Source organism: Pinus tabuliformis, chromosome 3_1, assembly GCF_031772625.1.
Source record: "Pinus tabuliformis cultivar Carrire ecotype Pingquan chromosome 3_1, CPIR1, whole genome shotgun sequence".
Lineage (NCBI taxonomy): Eukaryota > Viridiplantae > Streptophyta > Pinopsida > Pinales > Pinaceae > Pinus > Pinus tabuliformis.
The window spans coordinates 263,556,013-263,577,923 of NC_142301.1; positions in this window are offsets into that span (position 1 = coordinate 263,556,013).

Here is a 21,911-nt window from a genome sequence, read left to right on the forward strand (position 1 = left end):
TCGCTATTTTGTTCTGCTTGTCACTCAGCTGTACTCCTAGGTATTTAGTTGGGCACTTTCCAATTCTGAACCCCATTGTTCTAGCTAAGAATGCTTGAGCCAACATTGGGGTATTAAAAAAGAGTAATTCTGTTTTATCCTTATTGATCTCTGTTCCTGATGCATTTGTTAATTCTTCAAGGATTTCCACTAGTTTCTTTGCTTCCTTAAGATTTTCTTGACTATACATCATTACATCATCTACAAATTGCTGATGTGTAATGGTTAATTCTTCCCCCCATAATCTGAAACCTTTAAGTTCTCCACTGCTTACTCTTGCTTTTATTAATCTACCTAAACCATCCGCTGCTATTATAAACAGGAACAGTGACAGTGGGTCTCCCTATCTGAGTCCGCGGGATGGCTTGAAGGTTTCTGTTGGTGTTCCATTCAGCAGTATGGACATGCTTGGAGTGGATATCATTGACATTATCCATGTTGTCCATCTGTCATCAAACCCATATGCTTTTAGGATTCTTTGGAGGTATTCCCAGCTGAGTTTGTCATAAGCTTTTGATATGTTGAGTTTGATCATCATTCCTTTATTTATCAACTTCTTTAATGAATGTATCGCCTCTTGGGTGACTATGATCCCATCCACTATCTGTCTTCCTTTCACAAACCCTGTTTGTTCTTTTGCTATCAGTTCTGGAAGTATTGGTTGTAATCTTTTTACCATTATGGTGGCTAGAATTTTATAGATTACATTGCATAGGGCTATTGGTCTGAAGCCATGAGGTTCATCAACCTTTTCTACCTTTGGTATTAATGCTAGAAAAGTTGCATTCCATGCTGGGTGCATTCTTTTATTACATCTTGATTCTTCCACTGCATTTACAATGTCTTGTTTCATGAAGCTCCATGTTGCTTGGAAGAACTCTGCTGTAAATCCATCTGGCCTGGGGCTTTGTTCTTGGCCATTGTCTTCACTGTATCCTCTACCTCTTTCTCAGTGATTACCCTTAGGAGGGCCATGTTTTGCTCCCTGTTTACCTTTTTAGGAATGTATTGACTTATTTTTGCTATCTCCTCTTCTCTATTGCTTTGCGTCTCCGTCAATATGCCTTTGAAGTGCTGTATTAGTAATTTTTCCATTTCCTCTTTCTGAGTTACCCTGTTGCCTTGGGTATTTTTTAGGGAGAAAATTTTGTTCTGCTGCCTGTGTTGCTGCATGGCTCTATGGAAGAATTTTGTATTCCTTTCCCCCTCTTTCAGCCATTGTACTCTTGACTTTTGTCTCCATAGAATTTCCTCCTGTTTTCTTCTTTCCTCCAATCTAGTTAGCACCCCTCCTTCTTCCTGCGCTAGCTCCTCTATTATCCCTTCTTCTATTATTTTTTGTTGTATCCTTTTCATGTCTGTTTGGAGCTTTTCTTGGTCCCTTTGAATGTTACCAAATTCTTCTCTGTTCCAGTTCTTAATTTTTCCTTTTAACTCCTTTAATCTTAATTGGAGTGTGTGCATCTTGTTCTTTCCTTTTATTTCCTCTTCATTGTTCTGCCACCAGTTTTCCATTTTTTCTATGAGGGTTGGGTCTTGTAGCCGAAAGGCTTCAAACCTAAATGGTTTGTGCTGGTTTTTATTATTCATGGCAATTTCAAGTTTTATCGGCCAGTGGTCTGATCCTTGGCATGGTAGGATAGTTGCTTCATAGAATATGTCTTTCCCAAGAAAGTGTTCCGTTGCTAGGAACCTATCCAATCTGGAGGCTATCTGCCTGCTACCTCCTCTTCTGTTATTCCAGGTATATTTTCCATTAATGGTATTTATATCAATCATTTTTAGCATTCCCTGGGTTTCCCTGAATCTTTCCATGTTTACATCCTCCCATTGCAGTCCTCCCTTCTTTTCCTCAGTAGAAGTGATCATATTGAAATCTCCTGCTATCACCCACAATTTTTCTGTGTGCAGGTTTCCCAACCGTTGCAGATGTGTTAGGAAGGCCTCTCTTTCCATTGGTATATGAGGCCCATAAACCACCGATACTAAGAACCACTCTCTATGTCCTATCATTCTGAATCTCCCTGAGAGGATCCTCTTCATTCCTATCCAGTGGTCTACAATAACTTCTGCAGGGTTCCACAAGATTGCAATACCCCTTGCACTCCCTTTTGCATCAAGCGTCATGCATTCATAAGTGGGCTTGATTTTTTTAAGAATCTCCTCCATTTTCTCCCCTGTTATTTTTGTTTCTTGAAGCAACATGATTTGGGGTTTTTCTCTTTTAATCCTTTCTACCAGGTACCTTTGCTTACCCTTGCTGTTAAGCCCCCTAATATTCCATGATGTAATTATCATTGAGAAGGTGGGGTGGTTTGGTGAAAGACCACTGAGAGCGGTACTACTCTTCCCATATTAACTAGCATTTCTCCCATTACTTGTATTGACTCCTGGAGATTCTTTCTTCCTCTTTTTTTCCCTCCTCTTCCTTTACTTTGTTGTTCTTGGCTGTTGTCAGGTTGTATTCCTAACTGCTCTTTCATGCCTGTGGTTCCTTGCTCCTGTTTTTCTTTATATTTTTGGAAGATTTCCTTGTATAATTTTTTATCCTCTTCTGGAATAAAGCTCTCATCCAGATTCCTCCACTTGTCCAGTAGTTTCCTCAGGATTTCTTCTTGTGTTGTTGGGTCTTCCCCTTTACTCATTTCTATTTTTACTTCATTTTCCTGTTTATCCTCCTTTTCTTTTCTCCCCTTTTCACCTATTTCTCTTTGTGATTTCTATTTAGTGTTGTTTGTTTCTTGATTTATGCTACCTTCCTGTTCTTTTTCCTCTTGGTAGTCCATGACTTGGGTTTCTTCTTCTTCTTCTTCTACCTGCAGGATTTCGAACCTGTTCACCTCATTTGCTTTATCTGGTTGTTCTTTTCTTCCTTCCTTAGGGGTTTCCTTTGCAGGTCTTCTCCTGGTTTTGATCTCTTGAAACCCTTCATTATCTTTTGTGTTTTTCCTTTGTTGCTTAGTCTTTGTTATGAAACCAGCTCACAAAAAAAAAAGAAAAAATAGATCAATGCCTTAGAATTCAGCCTCTTCGAGGTGGGAACCTCCTTTACATTACATAAATGAACAATTCTTCGATGATTCAAATGACAAAACCTCCTTTCTATATATATGAGTCTAAGGAGTCACAATATAACCTAGCCGACCTAACAATAATAATATAAAGCCACAAAAATAACAATTGAGGGATTCTATGGGGCACAATAATAAAAATATGGGGACAATAGGGGCACAACAATATTAATAAGGGATACAACTACAATAGTAATGGGGTAATCACTAATATTATAGGGACCTAACATGCCCCTCTCCTTCAAAAAAGTGTTGTCCTCAAACACTTGAGTAGTTCTGGATGCTTTTGTATAAAATTCTCATCCTCCCATATTGAATCTTCAGCGGACAAGTTCTTCCACTTGATGAGATACTCCGAAATTGATTGATTTCGTAGCTATCGAGTTCTTGTTTCTGTGACTGCTTCTGGTTCCAATATAATTTTTCCTTCCTCATCAAGTTCTGGCAATATTGTTTGAACTGGGAGCTTGTCGCCTATAACCTTCTTTAAACATGAAACATGGAAAACTGGGTGCACTCGAGAAGCTACAGGAAGATCCAATTTGTATGCCATAGTACCAATATTTTGCAACACCTTGTATGGACCATATGACTTTGGTGATAATTTATTATCCTTCTTAGCTTGCTTGAGGGACATTTGTTTATATGGTTGTAGTCGTAGGAATACCCAATCACCTACATCAAAACTTCTTTCACTGCGATGTTGATCTGCCTGTTGTTTCATTCTATTCTATGCCAACATGAGGTTATCCTTTAAGAGTTGGAGGACTTGTTGTTGATGTTCGATGTGATGTTCCACTACTTGAACCTTAGAATTTTCTCTTAAATATGATGTGATGATGGTGGCTGATATCCATAAAGTGCCATAAATGGGGTCATTTTTGTTGCTGTATGGAAGGAAGTGTTATACCACCATTAAGCCAGAGGCAACCATTTGACCCATTGTGTCTGTTTATCATATACAAAGCAACGAAGATATCCTTCCAAAAATTTGTTTACTATCTTAGTTTGCCCATCAGATTGAGGATGATAAGATGAGCTATGAGCTAACTGAGTACCCAGACAAGAAAATAATTCTTTCCAAAAATTTCCAGTGAAAATGGGATCTCTGTCACTTACAATAATCTTTGGGTTTCCATGTAGCTTTTGAATTGTTTCCATAAATGCAGTAGAAATTGTACTGGCTTTAAATGGATGTGATAATGCACAAAAGTGTGCATACTTGGTAAGTATGTCAACTACCACCATGATGACACTCTTTCCCTCAGACTTGGGTAAGCATGTGATAAAATCCATTGAAACCTCATCCCAACGTTGGCTTGGAATGGATAAAGGTTGTAATAGACCCGGGGTCTTAATTGTTTCAACTTTATTTTGTTGGCAAACCAAACATTTCGCCACAAAATTTTGAATATCTGATTTAAGGCCATCCCAAAAAATTCCTTCTTAACCCTGTGGTAAGTTTTTAAAAATCCTGAGTGCCCTCCTAAGGGAGAAGTGTGCAATTCCATAAGAATCTTTTGTTTGAGTTGGGAATTCTTACAGAGGTATAAGCGATCTTTGTACCATAACGAATCATTTTTCCAGCTAAATGTATCAGATGTACTGGAATCTTGTTGTAACTTTCGAATAAATGCCCACACTTCTTCATCATTCTTCCATTCCTCTCTTGCTCCATTTATCCAATCTGGTTGGATAATAGAAATGGAGCACAACAATGCTTCCACATCCTCATCCTTTCTTGAGAGTGCATTTTCCACCACATTTTGCTTCCCTTTTTTGTAGATGATTTCAAATTCATAACCCAACATCTTTGTGACCCACTTTTGTTGCTCTTTAGAGGATAATCTTTGTTCTAAAAAGTGTTTAAGGCTATCATGATCCGTTTTTACCTTGAAGTGTCTTCCCATTAGGTAGGGTCACCATTTCTTAAGTGCATGTAGTATTGCCAACATTTCCTTCTCATAAATAGCTTTGTGTAAAAACTTTCCCTTCATTGGATGACTTTCAAAAGCAATGGGTCTTTCATCTTGCATTAAAACAACACCAATTCCATTTCCTGAAGCATCACATTCCACAATAAAGGTTTTTGTGAAGTCTGGTGTAGCTAACACCGGTGCTTGGCACATTGCCTCTTTAAGATGTTCGAAGGCCTTTGTTGCTTTTGGAGTCCATGAAAATGCATCTTTTTTCAATAATGTTGTTAGAGGTGCTGCTATTCTCCCATAATTCTTAACAAACTTGTGATAATACCCTGTCAACTCGAGAAATCCTCGCAGATGCTTTATGGATGTGGGGATTTTCCATTCCTTAATGGCTTGAATTTTGCTAGGGTCTACCTTAACTCCTTCATGAGATACAATATGATCTAGATATTTCACCTCTTGTACTCCAAAGAAACATTTGGATCTTTTTGCATATAATTGTTTCTCCTCCAGTAGTTGTAGCACCCTGTCAACTTGTTCAACATGATCCTTCCAATAGTTGTTGTAGATTAGTATATCATCAAAAAATACTAACACAAATTTTCTAAGGAAGGGTTTGAAAATGGAATTCATCAAACCTTGAAATGTAGAAGGTGCATTGGTAAGGTCAAAAGGCATGACCAAAAATTCATAATGACCCTCATGAGTTCTAAATGTTGTTTTCAGAATGTCTTCAGTCTTCATTCTGATTTGATGATATCCTGAATGAAGATCCAACTTGGTGAAGTAAATTGATCCATGCAATTCATCTAGTAATTCATCAATGACCGGAATGGGAAACTTATCTTTAATAGTGAGCTTGTTGAGCTCCCTATAATCTGGACACATGCACCATGATCCATCCTTCTTGTGCACCAATACTACTAGAGCAGAGAAAGAACTTTGACTAGGTTGAATTATACCAGCCTCTAGCATTTCTGCAACCATACGTTCAATTTCACTCTTTTGGGCATAAGGATATCTGTACGGCCTGATGTTTGGAGGAACACTTCCTGGAATCAAATGAATAGCATGATCATGATCACGAATAGGTGGGAGACCTTTGGGAGTCTCAAATACCTTGGAATGATTGTCCAAGAATTTTTGGAGATCTGGAGAAATAGATGATTCCGATGTGGAAACATCTAGCGAACATAATTGTGCAATTACACCTCTTTGTTCTTTTTTAGAAGCTTTGTCATACCGTTAGAGTTGATTATCTTTCCCGGTTTCCCTGCAATACCCCTTAATTCAACTTCCTTTCCTTCCATAGAAAATTTCATGAAAATTTCTTGAAAATTAAAAGCTATTGTACCCAAGGATTGTAGCCATTGGACTCCTAGTACGACATCAACACCTCCCATTGGAATGGAAAGCATTGCGCTAGTCAATACATATTCTCCCATGGATAGCTTGATATTATGGCACTTTCCAGAGCAATTTATCATTCCTCCATTTGCAACCATCACTTGACACTCTGGTGCTGGATATAGGAAGCAATTCAATTCTTTTGCTATCTTACAATGAATAAAATTGTGGGCACTTCCTGAATCAATCAACACTATTACCTTTTTCTTCTTGATTTGTCCTTCTATATTGATGGTTTGAGGAGTGGTAATTCTAGCCAATGCATTACAAGATATGGTCGGATTCATTTCTTCTTTATCTAGGCTTTGTTCCTGGAGTATATCCTCTTCTTTTGACATTTCTTGCTCCTTTTCTTCTTCCTCTTCACAATCTATGTAGAATAATTTCTTCTCAGCACACTTATGACCTTTAGTGTATTTGCTATCACAACTGTAACAAAGCCCTTTTGATCTTTTTTCTTCCAATTGTTGTGGTGTCAACCTTATAGGTTGTGGAAGACTATGGGCAACAACACTTCCATCTTTATAGTTGTGAGTGGTATGCTTCCTGGTTGCCATAATTTTTCTTTCCATTTTTCTTGCTAACTTGAATGCCTTCTCTAATGAATTAGGTTCCCAAAGGTTAGCATCATGTTGGATATTATCTTTTAAAGTCCCTATGAACACATCAATCCTATGCTCCTCTGGAATATTTTTTACCCTTATGTTCAATTTTTGGAACTCCTCAATGTGCTCCATTATTGAACCCTTTTGTTTGAAACTTATCAATTGGCTAAAAAAAGTGTTGCTTTTTGTATCCTCATAATGTGCTGTCAATTCTTCCGTAAAAATTGCCCAAGTGATAATTTGTTTATGAGAGCAAAGCCATTGATACTATACAAACTGATTTGGTTCCAAATATAAAGTTGCAATACATACCTTTTGTGTGTTTTCACATTATTGAGATCGAAAAATTGCTCCATCTATAATATCCATGTTGCAGGATCCTTACCATCAAACTTCCTCATATCAATTTTTGGAATATGGTGGGTCTTCGATCCAACATTAGAGTCTATGAAATCATGATTAACATTTATTTTGTTCTCATCATGAGTTTCCTTTACTACCCTTTCACCATTAGTAAGAATTTCTTGTAGAAACTTTGTCAAATCTATCTTCAAATCTTCCATGCCTGTCTTCAAATCTGTCTTCAAATCTATCTTCAAATCGTCCATCTTAGCTTCCACGTCATTCATCTTAGCTTCTACGCCTTTCTTTAAACAATCCATCTTAGCTTCTACGCCTTTCTTTAAACCATCCATCTTAGCTTCTACATCTTTCTTTAAACCATCCATCTTAGATTCTGTTACTTTTTGTGCAAGTGACACTTGTTGCACTTGGTCTCGTAATTTTGATATATCATGTTGCATTTCTTCCTCTTCTTCATGAGTCATGCTAGAGCTTTCAGGTTACTTACTAGGTGTTTGAATTTTCTTTCTTCGGGGCATCAATTACCGATAATAATGCTTTACTATTCCCTTTGAATTCTTTCAAACTAATTTTTCAAACCAAGCTTATGCAAAAATTTTAAAAAACTACACACCTTTTTTTTTTTCACTATGTAGGAGCTTGATATTGAATCTGATGTATCTCTGTAATTTCAGATCATCCAGTTCTGAAATTGCGACCTACAGTAGTCCTCTATGTCCTCTTTCCGATGTCACCAGTCTGATCCAAATTGGATTCTCCAGGGAAGAGTTATGCCAAATCTCCCACAATGACCTGATTATAGACTAGTTCAGTAGAGTGAACTTGTGCGACATGCCATGAGTCAATGTTTCCACCTTTGGCTCTAAAAAATATATACAAGAAACTACAGTCTGTCCTCTTTCTGTACCTTCTTACGAAATTTCAATCCGATGCTCAAAGAGAAAGTTACGGCGATTTTCCCGAGGTCACCTGTTTGGAATGTAATTCAGGAGTTTGCGAAAAGACCAACTTCTTTAGATAATATCTTTGCAAATGTAGTGCAAAAATCTTTGAAATTTGGACCCGAGGTTCAGTGCGATTTCGTATGAAATGGCTTTTTTTTTTAGCTTCTGAAATGTCTCAGAAAAAAAGTTATAGTGAAAATGCCACAATGACCTATTTGGAACAGCGAAACCCTAGAATCCAAAGCTCTGATACCAAATGTTATGAAATTAGCTCACAAAAAGATAGAAAATATATATCAACGCCTTAGAATTTAGCCTCTTCGAGGGGGAAATCTCCTTTACATTACATAAATGAACAATTCTTCGATGAGTCAAATGATAAAACCTCCTTTCGATATATAGGAGTCTAAGGAGTCACAATATAACCCAGCCGACCTAACAATAATAATATAAAGCCACAAAAATAACAATAGAGGGATTCTATGGGGCACAGTAATAACAATATGGGGACAACAGGGGCACAACAATATTAATAAGGGATACAACTACAATAGTAATGGGGTAATCACTAGTATTATAGGGACCTAACAATCTTTCTTTCTTCCTCCTCAACATTTAAGGGGCATTCCTTGTAGAGGTGCCCATATTCGTGGCATTTTCTACATCTAAAAGATATGTGTTCGTAATCCAGAGCCTGCTGCCATATCTCTTTGTGTTATTCTAGTTCTACTTCTCCAGGTATGGGGTTTGCAATGTTCATGTATACGCAGATTCTTGCATAGGAGGTATATCTTCCTTTCTTATTTGATTCTGCTATTTTAGCAAAGCTACCTATGGTGTTCCCTATTCCTTCCAAGATCTTTGGGTCTCAAAAATCCATGGGTAATCCAAATAGTCTGACCCATACGGGTGCTGCTAGGAATTTTTCTTTATCCAGGTTGTAACATTCCTCCCAATACCTCATAAATAAACTTGCATTATTATGGAAATATGGGCCATTTTCAAATACTTTTTATTTGTCTTGCAGGTTAGAGAAGATTACCGTAAATAATCTGCGTGCACCTAGCTTCAGCTCTATGTGGCTGCGTGGCTGCCATTTCTGCTGGATCCATCTTGTCAGGTCTTTCTCAGACGGCCAGACACCAATAAACTTGCATATCAATGCATGGTCTTTCAAGTAACTTCTGTAACGCTCGAGTTTGTTCATAGGGATGAAAAATCTCGGTCTTTCTATTGCACATGGCAAGAATTTTCCTTTGCTCCCTGCCTGCCATCTTGCTCTAAGGATTGGTCGCAGTGTCCTTTTCTCGTCCTCCAGTTTGCTATTTCTTGTTCCCTCGCCCGCTGTTGCATCTCTGTAGGAGGGGATCTCTCCCCTCCTGACCTCCTCTATCATTTCTGTGCCTCCTGTCCGCTTTGTTTTCTGTGCCTGTCTGCTTGTTTTCGAGGTTTTTCGCGCCGCCTACCTCATGGCCGCAAGGTCATTAGGGTTGCAGAGCTCCAAGAATCCCTCATCGCTTGACAACTTTATCGCACAATCTCTTTAAAAATATAGATCAAACATGAATAAATTATATATATAGGTAATCAAAATTGTAGTAAATTCAGTTACTAACTTTATGTTAGTCAGGTTACCTTTTTAGGCAAAGGAAAATAGGTGGTTCCTTGTGACAATCTCTTCCTTTTCCTTAGGGCATGGTAGAATTGCTTGGAACAGAAAAAAGGGTGTTTCAAGATGCTTGACATCATGAGAGTGGATGTATCCTTAATAGCAACATAACTCAAGTTTGGAGTGTAGTATAGGGGTGTGTTTGAAGGTTCTCCACACGCGTTATGGTCCAATCATGGGAAGGACTACGTATGCCTGAGAGTTGCTCCCAAAATGATTTCTTCAAGTGAAAAAAAATAGGAGTGTTTGAAGGTATTTGTAGAGCCGGTTGGAAGTGAGGGGCATTTTTACAGAAGGGTTTAGATGGAACATATGTAGATGTTAGATGTGTTTTACTCTGGATGACATGTTTCTCTTCTCTTTTGGTTTGGATGTTGGATCAAAGTATTATTAAGGTTTTTTAACGAACGATCCCTTTGGAGGTCAAAGTTGAGTTGGTCCACATAGTTTTCAAGTGCTAAGTGTTGTGGGAGAGTTTTTTTATTGTTTGTATGCCTTGTGATGAGGTTCTTTATTGTTTCCTCTAGGGCATTAGTTTTTACTTTATTGTCTCCTATGTTTGAGCTTCATTAAATGGTAATTAGAGATCAAAGGTAGTATATGGTTTATGCGTGGTGAACCTAAGTTTGTGAGTTCCTTTGCAATGTTTGGCCTTTGGATCAACATATTTCCTCATAGCTGTTGTGCTTGTGTCGTCCTCGATTATAGTGGGAATATTTTCAAAATGATTATGATGTTGGAGGTTGGTGGGTTTTTTATGAAGTCTATTAATTGATATATATTGATCATTGGATGGATTTAACTATCTCTTTATACAATATTTTGGAGTATGGATTTGAAGATTGTCTAGGGGATTTAGTAGTATTTATTGAGCTGCATAGAGAAATCTTCTTTTCATTAGCTGGTAGAGTGGATCGATCTAGTGGTCATGTTTATGTATATGCATATTTCAAAGGAGGGGTCATGCATAAATTCCACATGTTTAGTGGCATGTTTTATGTAAAAGTGATGTGGGATTTCTTTCCAATTCTGCTATTAGCGATTGTGTTTAGTGTCGTTTCTCCCTTTCCTCTCGTTTATCGATATTTCTACTTTTCATCGGGGATGGGTTGATGGAAGGGTGAGTTAGCAGGTTCATATCTTCTAGGATCTCTATCTGTCAATCAGGCTGGCTTTCTGGTGTCTGGATAATGATTTTCTAAGATGGTAGTGGTGGTTCCATAAGATCACAAAAAATAGTTTAGTGTTTAGGTGAAGATTTTTTTTGGTTGATCGTGATGAAAAGGACATTTATGCTAGAATTATCTCCCAGGTTGGAAGAGTTTAATGAGGATATGGTGTTAGTAGAGGAAAACACTAAATATCTTCGTAGTAAGTCCACATGAGAGGTGTCATCAATATGTAGAGAGGGATTGGACCAATAGGGCATATCTTTTCATGTTGGTTTTACTCTGGAGAACAATGGCCATATAATTTTTGGTATGAGCAAGAGCTCAAGGATAAGTAAGGAAATTAAGTCGTCCAACAAAAATCAGAGTCTAGTTTTTGGGTTGGACATATTTTGCAATAAGGTGGAAGGTTTACAATAGAGGGTGCTCATAAGGGGGTGAGAATTTTCCAAGATGATGGGGGAACATATGAAGGTTTGGGTGGAAAAAAGTTGGTTTCCTCTCTTGAAGTATAGACCAAAGGTGAGTGCTCTTTTTAATGGATGGTTCTCATTTCACTTTCTGTGCTCTGTGGGTACAAACCACATAGTAGCCATTTTGTGGGTCAAAGGAAGGGGCTTTCTCTTACTCCATCATTAGCATGTAGACTTTAATCCACTGAAGGATGTGCCTAGGCATAATATCTTTTGGGTGAAATTGTTAGGTTTTCCTCTAGAGTTGTGTTCAAAAGAGGCCATATCGACCATTGCAAACAAAATTGGCAAATTTTATTTTCTAGAGGAAGGGAGCTTGGGGTGCCTGTTACACAGTAATTTGTCACCATTGGTCACCGTCCCTGTTACCCCTGTTTCCATACATTGGAGGACGCATTTCGGGACCTGTAAACAGTGACATAACCTAAAAACATTTGCATTATGTTCCCCTGAGTATGTACTTCATGTTCCCTGAAGACACCTTCTGCAAATTATCCCTAAAAAGTGCCCTTTTCCTATTAGCGCGGGTCCACAATGTCTTACCCGCGCCAATCACTGAGATCCTCAAAAGGGGGTGCGACCATTGGTGCTCTGTCTCAGAACAACACCCGCGCCAACCAAGTTTGGTAATGATTTTTGACAAACGCGTGCCCAGATGTTTTTTCCCTTCAGATCACGAAGTCTTTTGAGGATAAAGTTTATCTGATAGAGGTCGAGAGTCATCATCTATCCTTGACATCTATCCACAGCGGCTTTTCGGAGATAATGCCAATCCACAATGGGTGTCATGATGCATTGTATCTTCCTCCCTTCTCCATCTATAAAAGTTTGTCCTCATGCATTAGACAAGCTAGTTCTGGAGTAATGCTAGTTGTGATTATGCTTGTCTTGAGTGATAGTGAGAGTCTTGAAGCATAGGGAGGTTATGCTGCCGGAAGTCTGAGAGAGAGAAGGTCTATTGCAAGACATATATAGCTACTCGCCCAGCCAGAGGAGAGGTTCAACGTCAGAACCTTGGTTGTATCTTTCTCTGTTGATTATTCATTAATAAATGACTACTGTTATGGTTCCAATCTCATTGTTCATCATGATAATGTTTGGTTTATTTCCTTTCTGACTGAAATATAGTTGTATTTTAGTGGATTTTATGCTTGTATTCGCTTCATTCTTTGCATGTGCAGGTATCCATACGCGGGGATCGCAAGGATTGTGACCTGCCAGAGCAAGGGAACGGGAGTATCAACTCTTCTTCGACATTAGCGTTGGACTCCAGGTTGGTTTTCGTAATCCACTTTCAGTATGCAACTAGGAACTTGCATAGTAGCGTGATTTGATTGTTGCTAGACCCATTTTGGGCTAGTGGGATCGCCTCTGTCCGCAGAGGGGATTTACCTCTCCAACAATTTGGCGACTCCACTGGGGAGGAGCTATTTGTTGTTTGATTCATAAACCTTGGACGGAGTCTGAAGCACGGCCAGGCAGCCTTTGAAACGCTATTGCTTTGCATTAGCGGAGTAGATCAACGCCACTTCAGTCGATCTCCGGTTTGGTTTATGAACCGAACGACTTGGAGTTTGTCTTGCATGTTAGTTTTCTCTTGCTTGCTTGCATAAATGAGCTTTCTGGGTCAGCTGTAAAGTTGTTTCTTGCTGTTAGATCTGTCTGAGTACTGTTGACCAGACCCTGGGCTGTTTTATTTATTTTTTGGGCCAGCAAACTGTGTTGGCGCGTTTTTCTCTCTGACAGTCGCGCCAGTTGGCGCATGTTGCACAACAGCAACTCGCGCCAATTCCTTGATAGCGCAAGTTGCAGGCTGACAGTCGCGCCAGTCCTGTGAATTTTGCCAGTGTGTTTGTTGGAAGCTCTTTAAACTCAGATTTTTGTCTTTGTATATCTTTTGCAGCTTCTGGGAGTGTGTTGGACCTCTGTTTGACTGGTTGTTACTTTTATCCTTCAGTTGTTTGCTTATTTCTATCGATTTTGTATCCTAGCCCTAGAGTACCTAGTGGCTTTGCATGTCGAGCCTTCTGTGGGAAGTTTTGGTTTGATTATCCAGTCAACTTTTTGGTTGTTTTCCGCACCCGTCTAGTAGTTGTTTAAGCTTGTTATTCTGTGCTTCGGGCAATTCACTTCTAGCTTGTTTGGATTTTGCTTGACTTCATTTGAACTTAGATCACATGGTTCATTGAAGGTCTTTGTGCTTTTCCTTGTTTTAACAGTTCATCTTGGTGTTTCAGATTTGGTTCTCTTTGCATTGAGTGAATTTTGTTTGTTCATGCTTGTTAATATCTCTTGAGATTTGTTTAAATGCATTATGCCATTTAAAAAAAAAAAAACAAAAGATCTTTTTGCATTATATTAGTTAGCATTTATTGTTATTTGTTGCTTTTAAAAAGAAAAGAAAAGAAAAAGTTTCATTTCTTGTTATTAGCTGCATTAGGATCTTTGTTGCTTGTTTATTGTTCATTTTGTTTGTTTGAAAATCTCAACCCTCCTGTAGTTAGAATTCATTGAACGAAATGATATAATTTTGGCATATAGTTTGCATTTAGGAAGTTTTGAGAGATCACATACGGTAGGACCAAAAAACTGAAACTTAATTGAAGATCAACTTTAAAATAAACCGAATGAATCTAATAACGCATTGGAACCTAACGCAAATATTCTAGAGGTCTAGGCTAGAGACGTGTTCCGGCGTCGTAAAACCTGGTAACTATTGCCTCACTGATGGTTGGGTGATTCCTCCTGAGAGACAATAAGTACCAGTACGGACTGAGCTCCCACGTACCGTCGCGTATAAAAGGGAGACCCCACTAGGTTATCATCCTTTATCCATAGGAAGCCGAGTCTGCCGCCTTACAAGCCGTAATGCACTGAACAAAGCATTCGGGAAGATTGATTGCAGTACGAGAAGTCCTTGGTTTTCATCTGATTGCCAAGGTGTATAAGTAGTTTTACGGATTGTTTGGAAAACCCTTTGCCTAGAGTCTCCAGAGTAGTCACTTTTGATCCTTTTCGGACTCCTTAAAAGAAAAGGTGCCAGTGAGCGTCTTGTCACTTCGTGCTCATTAAACATTCGAAGGAGACTAGAGTCATCTTTTTGTCCTTTTCTCGACTCTTAAAACATGAAAAGGTCAAGTTGTGTCTTTGTGTCCTAAAATTTATTCGGCCACGATAACATTTACCCGATTAGATTTTGTTTGCGTTAGTTTGAGTAGGGATTTTGTCTCGGTAGATTCCCTAGGTTTTGTGAAGTTTCATCCTGGCGAAATTACCAATTTCGTCTTCCGAGATACCGGTTGTGAGTGCAACTCTTTCTCTGGTTCCAAGTATACAACCAATTAGTTCTCGTGCCCCTGGTGACGAGACTTACGAGTTTCATTGGAACCCTGTTTGGGAACCTTTTGAGGACAGTGTCCCTTTTTGGGACTATACTTCTCCTCGTGTTTCAGTCCCAACTTCTTCCTCTGACATGGAAGACTTGTCCCCTACTACGACTGACGAGTCCGTTGCGACGAGCGGTGAAATTCCCACCGCAACGGGCCCTACACCTATCAGTAGTACTCCTACTACTGGCGACCTACCACCAGGGTATAAAGCATTAAGGGATACTATGCCCTCTGGAACTCCTTTCACAGGTTCTATCTGGTCACCACACACTTTTCCCACCACGGAGCCTTTTACTCCGCAAAATCGCAGTGTGTCTGTTACCTCAATCACAACCGCTCCAACGGTATGTGCAGCCTCTTCGACTCCTATTTTTAGTCGTCCTTCGGCTTCTTTATTCGGAGTCTTTGATCCTACGTCAAATGTCCCAACAGAGGGGCCATACGATCAGTATTTGTCGTCTCAACCGATTGTTGAGGTATCAGTTCCATTGTCAATTAACTGGGGTTCCACCTCTTTTCATGGTGGCCAAGTGTCGTCTGCGCAATCTCCCAGACAACCTCCTCAAGACCAACAAGGGCAGTCCTTCCATGGAAACCCTTTTGCTGCTGGTGGTCCATTTTTCTCTTCTTATGTTCAACCTTCTGGTAACTCAGGTCAATCTTCTGTTCAACAAGTCCAACCTGGTATCCAGCAAGGTTATCCTACTGGACAAATTGGTCAATCATCTGTTAACCCAAACCAACCCAATGTCCAGTATGGTCCAATATCTGGACAAGTTGTTCAACCACATGGTCAGCCCACCGTCCAGTATAGTCAACCTTCTGGGCAAGTCGGTCAGCCTCAAATCCAATCAGGCCAACCAACTGCCCAGCCCACTTAGCCATCTGGTCCGTTGGGACAACCTTCAGTTGGGCAACAACAACTCCTTTCCCAGCAGGTACAACCTTCTGGGCAGGGAGGTCAATCTCAATATCAACAAGGTTATCCTTCCGGCCAGATAGCCCAACCTACAGGACATCCTTCTGGCACTGCTCAACCTGGTTTTTTCCCCCAGGGTGGACCCCAGACCCCATCCGGTTTTCAAATGCAAGCTAGAGTTCAATCTCAACAGACCTATCAAACTCAGCCTGTTTCTCAAACTCAGTTTGGAGTCCAACCACCTTATGGTCACCAGCAACCTCAAGGGCAACCGTTGTTTGCCCCATATCAAAATTACCAACAACTGCAGACGAATCCTTATCAGACTTATCCGCAACCATATGGTGCTTCTGCAGGACTGTTTGGTAATCCCTGGAACGCTGGGGGGCAGAACCCAAGTCCCTATGGACCAAACCCTATGGGGCCAAATCTGTCCGGACCAAGCCCTTGGGGGCAACCGCCACCTGGTTGGAACCCTGGTGCTCCATCTCAACAGCAGCCCCATATGTCCTTTAATCCTTAATTACCTTTCTTAGCAACTTTAGAATTACCGGATGTGTCTAAATTGACCAATGATCCTATTCTTCATAACCCATATTGGCCTCCGGTTCCAACGAAAATTCCCGGTGACTGTCCAAAATTTGATGGTAAAGCTAATGAAGATCCACAAGCCCATGTCATGACTTATCACCTTTGGTGCTCATCCAATTCGTGGCTTGACGATTCAATTCGGCTTCGCCTTTTTCAGTGGACTCTCACTGGCTCTGCAGCTAAGTGGTATATTGAGCTCAATCGCGGATCCTTTCAGGATTTTAACTCCTTGGCTATGGCATTTCTCACGCATTTTCAGTTACCCATTCGATATGAAACGGGTACACACCTCCTCACATCCTTAAGACAAACGACGGCTACGCATATCTCTGATCATATCCATGAATGGAGACGGCGTAGACGTATGATTAAATTTTGGATTCCCGACCAGCTTCTTACCGATTGGTTCACGACTTCGTTCGTTCCTCCAATAGCTCGGGACATTGCCATGGGGGTGTGTGTCACTGAAGAGCAAGCTATCGCGCGCGCTCAGTACCTTGACTTGGTTTACTCTCAGTCAGGTACATTGTATGATTATCTGCCTGATGCCCCAAGACCAGGAACATCTAAAGCCCCGCCAACACCAACTGTTGACGGTATTATTGGTTCGGTTAGTTCATCCTCAAAAAAGAATCCTGCGAACCCTGGGAAGCAAAAATCGACTGCTTCGAATGACCAACCTTCCCAGGTAGCACCCATTTCCAATGTTACTTCCGAGGTTAATGCCGTCCAATCCACCACGGCAGACAAAGCCTCGAAAGGAAAGAAGAAAGGGAAAGCGAAAAATAAACCAGATCCACCTAAACAGGAAGCCCCTAAACCTCCGCCCGAGGACGGTGCTAAACGCAAACCCAAGTATCCTTGTCTTATCTGCGATGAGGATCACTATACCAAGGACTGCCCGAGGCGGTCCGAAGTTAGTCGTTTGTTGAAAGGCGCCCCCGGGACTCCTGCGGTGCTTAAAGAACCCTTTCCCACACAACAAACTCAAAAAACTCAGATGGTGGCTGACCCTTCTCAGCCTCCCTCTTCCTTCGGTTCTCAAGTGTTTATGGCTGGAACGATACCTGTTAATATCAGTACTCAAACAAAAGATTATCCGCCATCTGCCGGGAAGGAGCCTGAGATACCCTCTAGTGCTCCACCATTCAGTTCGGGTCCACTCCACATCGAGAGACCTACTACTGAGACGCCTCTTCGACCCCCTCCAAAAGGAGTACTCCGGAAATCTTCTTACAACCCAAATGCTCGTGCTGCACAACACTACAATATCGTTGAGGACTTAGCACAGACTCCGTCGGCTATGTCCGCTTTAGAAGTTCTCCAGAGCTGCCCTTCTCAGAGGAAGTCCTTGCTATCCGCTATTGGTGGCATAGACCCGACCGATTCATATTTAATTACTTTTGACTTAGAACGCCATACGCAGAGACTGCCTCCCCAAATTGCTTTCCTTATACAGGTTATCATTGATTCCAAAACAATTCATCGAATAGTCATTGATGAAGGTGCTTCTACTTGCATCATGTCTGTTACCTGTTGGAAAGCCATCGGATCCCCGACGCTGAGCCAATCTCCCACAACCTTGGAAGCCTTTGATGGAAGAGCATCCCGTCCTTATGGTATACTCCAACGTTTGCCCATAACTTTGGAAGGAAAAACGGTCGAAATGGAAGTTGAGGTCGTTGACGCTACTCTTACCTACAACCTCCTTCTCGGACGTAGCTGGATCTACGCGATGAAAGCTGTTGCTTCATCTCTGTTTCGTATCATCCGATTCCCTCATCAAGGGAAGATTGTTACCGTAGACCAGCTATCATTCTTCGCTTCCTCTTCTGAAGGTAACATCCCTTTTGTGGAGCATACCTCGCAATTATCTGAGAGTCTGGGAGCCAGACTTTTCAAAGATCCCGCTCTTATGGGTGTTTTTCCGCTCCCACCTCCTAACGTCGCCTCTGTTAATATGATTACTACTTGTTCTGATCCGTGGATCATTCCTCCCACCGACCAAGTAGATTCTTGGGGCGACCAGATGCCGTTGAGTCCTGCTGAACTCAACTATGTTGAAATTATTGCTGCATCGGCTTCCTCTTCTGAACTTGCTCCTTCGAGCACGATTCTCCATTCATTCGATCCATCCTCAGGGCTTGTAGATAAAACTTCTTCGGATCCTTTACAAGAAACATTCTCTTCCGATGAAGCCATTATTGAGACTATGTCTCTAGAGGAACCTCCTTGGCATGATTTTCACCATCGTTCCTCGTTTCTACCTGCCCCGCAGAATTTTCTCACTTGTCTCGAGCGGTTTGCTCCTTGTCTCCCATCTCAAATCCTTCAAACACCTATTCAGATTTATCAGGTGTCTTCTGAAGGGAATATGGCAAACATTACGCAAACCCAGCCCATCGACATCTCTGTGAAACCAGGGATTGTCGAGCATCTTCACATTGGAGTCACTTGTACTCCGGAGGAGATTCAACTGTATTCTAATCTTTTTCGCGAATTTCGTGATGTCTTCGCGTGGTCCTATGAAGAAATGCCCGGCATTGATCCTAGTATAGTGGTGCATGAGATAATCACGTACCCAGGTGCTAAGCCTGTTCGCCAACGTTTACGCCCTGTACACCCCCGAAAGGCTGCAGCGATTAAGTCGAGGTAGAGAAGCTTCTTAAAGCCGGTTTCATTTATCCTATTCCACTCACAGATTGGGTTTCAAATATCGTCCCTGTGACTAAAAAACAGGGTACAATCCGTGTTTGTGTCGATTATCGTGATATAAATCGGGCCTGTCCTAAAGATAATTTTCCCACACCATTCATTGATCAAATTATTGACGAGTGTGCCGGAAGTGAAATGTATTCTTTTATGGACAGTTTTTCTGGCTATAACCAGATCAATATTGCTCCCGGTGATCAACACAAAACTGCCTTTATCTGTCCATGGGGCACTTTTGCCTATAAGAAGCTCCCTTTCGGTCTTAAAAATGCCGGTGCTACCTTCCAGCGTGCAATGTCTTATGCGTTCCATGACATTCGACACATTGTGCAGCCTTACCTGGATGATCTCCCTGCTCATTCAGCCAAACTTCAGGACCACCCTAAGCACCTTCGCGAAATCTTTCTTCGTTGTCGATACTACCGAATCAGACTTAATCCTCACAAATGTGTCTTCTGTGTTGAATCCGGCCGACTTCTCGGGTTTGTCGTCTCCCGAGAGGGCATCTGTTTGGATCCCCTTAAAGTCAAGGCTATAGTGAATCTTCCTCCCCCTGCTTCTTTACAGCAATTGCAAAGCTTGCAGGGTAAAGCAAATTTTTTACGTCGTTTCGTTCCAAACTATGCCGAGGTGGCCAAAGGTTTTACACGATTACTAAAACGCGATGTCCCTTTTCATTGGGATACCACTGCTCAGGAATCTTTTGAGCGTCTCAAGGGCCTCCTTGTTTCTGCTCCATTGCTCCATCCTCCGAATTATTATCGCGACTACACTCTGTATTTGGCCGCCGCCGACACTACCATCGGCATGGTTCTTGTCCAAACTGACGATGATGACACTGAGCATGTTATCTATTATCTCAGCCGCAACCTTTTAGATACGGAAACTCGATATGCTTACGTCGAGAAGTTGGCTTTGGCCGTTGTTTGTGCTGTCCAACGTTTCCGTCATTATATTCTGCTGCGTACTACCACTGTGATTTCTGACTGCAACCCCATGACATATATATTGTCACGCCAGTTGCTGGGGGGCAAGTACTCAAAGTGGATTGTTATCCTCCAAGAGTTTGACTTGGAATTTACCACTGCCAAGTCCAAGAAATCCCTTGTGTTTGCTGAGTTAATTTGCTCTTTGCCATCTTCTTTCGGATCAAATTCCTCTCACATGGAGGATCAAATTCCGGATGATACCTTATTCCTCATTAGCACCCTCGATCCATGGTACGGAGATATCATTATATATCTGCAAACGTCCTCCTTTCGTCCGGGCATGTCCAAAGACGCTCGGCGAAGGATTTGTCATCAATCTCAACCATACTGTATCATTGGCGATACATTATATCGTCTCGGCGCCGACTCTGTTCTCCGCCATTGTCTTACTCTCGAGGAGGCTGAGCGGGTCTTGAATGATTGCCACTCTGGTGCTTGTGGCGGTCATATGTCCGAATATGCTACTGCCCAAAAAATCCTCCGCGCTAGCTACTTTTGGCCCTCTATCTTCAAGGATTGCATCCTTGCCGTCCGCTCTTGTCATGAGTGCCAGATATACCAGCGGAAAATGCGAGCGCCTCCTGCTCCATTGCACCCTGTTGTTTCCGTCGGCCCTTTTGCCAAATGGGGCATTGATTATATGACCTGTAACCCTCGCTCGGCCAGGGGGCATGGGTTTATTATCGTTGCCGTCGATTACTTTACTAAATGGGCCGAGGCGATGCCTACATTAAGTGAAGACGGTCACACAGCGGCGCAATTTTTATTTAATCATGTTATTTCGCGATTCGGCATCCCTCAAGCCATCATCACTGATCACGGGAAGCATTTCCGTAATCATATGATGTCGGAATTAACAACCCAGCTAGGCTTGCAGCACGATAGTTCAACTCCATACTACCCTCAGTCCAATGGCCAAGTTGAAGCTATCAATAAGATCTTGGTTACGATGCTTCAACGTACCGTTGGCATGCATAAGTCTAACTGGAATTTGATGTTGTTCCCTGCCTTGTGGGCCTACCGAACCTCAGTGAAGGATGCCACTGGTTTCACTCCATTTCAACTAGTTTATGGACTAGAGGCTACCCTTCCAATTGAATGTGAAATCCCTTCATTAAAATTAGCTGTCGAGCTACTTCCCAACACCACTCCGTTAGAAGAACGCCTTCTTTACTTAGAGCGGCTAGATGAGACTCGTCGCCTAGCCTCTTTGGCCATCGAAACACAAAAGAAGCGAGTCAAGACTCACTTCGATCAGACCGTACATCCACGTTCTTTTGTTGAGGGAGATTTAGTCCTGCTCTACGATCAGGCAAAAGATAAGCTAGGAGCAGGAAAGCTCGAGTCTATGTGGCTAGGCCCTTACATTGTCAAGAAAGTTCTGCAGAAAGGGGCCTACGAGCTGATTGATTATGAAGGGAACCCTCTTGGGAAGCCCCGAAATGGGTTTTACCTGAAAAAGTACTATGCGTGATGCTGTTACATTTTATTTTGTACATACATGTACTCTAGCAATTGTGTTGTGTGTGTGTGTGTGTGTCAGTTTTCAAAGGCATAACTGCCACTTATTGTGTTTTTTCGCTTCTTGTGCAGATGTCTGATGCACCTTATGTTGGTTTCGCTGATGGTGCCTGCCGCAGTACTCG